Source organism: Macrobrachium nipponense, chromosome 1 (assembly GCF_015104395.2).
Source record: "Macrobrachium nipponense isolate FS-2020 chromosome 1, ASM1510439v2, whole genome shotgun sequence".
In the NCBI taxonomy this organism is placed as follows: domain Eukaryota; kingdom Metazoa; phylum Arthropoda; class Malacostraca; order Decapoda; family Palaemonidae; genus Macrobrachium; species Macrobrachium nipponense.
Genome location: NC_087200.1, coordinates 146,390,040 through 146,392,194, shown reverse-complemented (window position 1 = coordinate 146,392,194; position 2,155 = coordinate 146,390,040). Strand labels below are relative to the sequence as shown.

General features: G+C 34.8%; 2 long non-coding RNA genes across 2 annotated transcripts; both read right to left on the bottom strand.

The window, feature by feature from the left end:
* Positions 1 to 375: 375 nt before the first annotated feature.
* LOC135220303 (uncharacterized) lies at positions 376 to 1,130 on the bottom strand. The gene is made up of 3 exons (XR_010315645.1): positions 1,049 to 1,130; positions 824 to 906; positions 376 to 692 (listed from the first exon to the last, which is right to left on the bottom strand). It is a non-coding gene; the product is annotated as an uncharacterized LOC135220303 (long non-coding RNA).
* Positions 1,131 to 1,132: 2 nt separating this feature from the next.
* Positions 1,133 to 1,787, bottom strand: LOC135220302 (uncharacterized). The gene is made up of 4 exons (XR_010315644.1): positions 1,692 to 1,787; positions 1,469 to 1,564; positions 1,292 to 1,360; positions 1,133 to 1,190 (listed from the first exon to the last, which is right to left on the bottom strand). It is a non-coding gene; the product is annotated as an uncharacterized LOC135220302 (long non-coding RNA).
* Positions 1,788 to 2,155: the final 368 nt, after the last annotated feature.

Genomic DNA, 2,155 nt, shown 5'->3' with positions numbered 1-2,155 from the left:
TCAGGGGGTTCTGGATGTACAAAAGATAATTTTTGTCAGTAAGTACTCTATGCATAGTAAGTTACATACAGTAATATGCACCATACAGTGGTTTAATATTGCATATTGTAAATGATTGGTCTACACCCCCTGTTCAGCAGGGAGTGTACAGTATGTAATTCCATGAAGGGGACTTGATCACTTATCCCATGTGAGAGATCTTGGTCCACTTAATGTATGTTTACTATACTATGTATATTCCTTACCGTTTAGTACAGTAGTACATAGTTTACAGTTGTCGTGCTATGTTATGTAGTAACCCTGGACAAAGTTTTATGTGGCCCCATAGCCTGCATCATGGAGGGGGTCCTGGTTTTTCTGGAATGTACCAAAAAGTATCAAAGTTAAGTCATGTTATGTATGTTTAGTAAGTTACATACAGTAACCATACGTACAGTGGTTTATAACATGTACTACATATGTACATAATCAAACTTGGTTGGAAATTCCTGTAAAAAAAAGTTATGTACGTATGTAATATGTACTACTGTATGTAAAAACCTTACTGTTCATACTTTGTTACACTACATGTTACATGTGATACGTATACTTTCCTGAAGGGTTTTTTCCATCCAAAAATGGTGCTTCTACTTGTAGTTATCCCTTGATGACACTTGTAGTAACAACCTGGAGTTGTGTGAAAAATGTTGGTTCTGGAAGGAAAAAGTAACAAAATTAGTGTACAAAATATACACTACAGAAAGTTGTGAATGCAATATGTTAATTACTGTAGATATATCAAGAGTGTACTAAAAGAGTTAATGTATGTTAATTAATTCCTTACCTTTAGTTTATATTTTACATTCATCGTAACCCTGGATGGACAAAGTCTTATGTGGCCCCATAGCCTACATCATTCAGGGGGTTCTGGAATGTACAAAAAATAATTAGTATGTTAGTAAGTACTCTATGCATAGTAAGTTACATACAGTAATATGCACCATACAGTGGTTTTATATCACATAACATGTAGTATAAACTTAATTTAGAAATTCCTTACATAACTTACCAACTTTTAGTGAGTCTCAAAGCTGTTACCTAGGTTGTGGGAGATGGAGGTGGAGGTGTAGAGCATTCATGATAAGGATGCAATTTCCAAACCTAACTTCAGTGTGCTTTATCACAGATAACAGGCTAGGATGATGGGCAGTCTGGAATGAAGAATTAATATTAAAGGACAATATGTAACCACTTAGGTGTACAAAATTTATTGTACGTATGCAAACATTAAACACAACTGAGAATTCCTTACCTCCAGCAAAATGAAGACATGTAGGCTATGTAGAGGTCTGGTTTATGTAAGTCACAGGTGCATGCCAGTCTGGAATGATAATGTAATAGTACATATGATTATAGTATGTATGTTACATACATAACATGGTTATTACATATGTAATATTAAAACATTAATAAAAAAAAATGTCCTTACCAAATTCTAGTGGTTGGCTTGCTTACTGGGATGGTCATATGGTACATGAGAGTGGGTGGCTGGGCTATGGAGTGGGATGGGCAGGTGCTTGGGAGTCTGGAATGATAAAAAATATATAAAAATGATAGTTACTACTACTGTAACTACTGCACATGTTATTACTGTTTGACATATGTAGTGTGTAATACGTATGTTCAATATAAAAAAATGAAGAATTCTTTACCTGAAGGAATGGGAGAGGTGATACTACTCGTATCAACTGATTTGGGCTCTGGGGAGGTGATACTTGTATCAACTGATGAGGGAACATCTACATCTGGAAGAATGATATGGGTACATAAATATATTATAAGGTGGATGTAATTGTAGCATAACTGTTAACACTTTTAATAAAATTTCTATTAGCAATTTATAAAACATTTTATACAAATTTGTTAAGGATTCCTTACCTATGATTATAGGGCGAGGCATCAAAACCATGGAAAGGCTCAGGGTCATCTGGGTCACTTTCACTATCAAAGGGGTCTGAAATGGAAAAAAAAAAAATAATAAGGTTATGCAACATCAAACACATTGTACCACTATGTAAGTTAGTGTACGTATGTATGTAGGGTGTAAACAATTTCCAACATGAAAATGAGAAAAATGAAATTGCTTACCTGATTGTACACATGCAGGTGGGCGGGC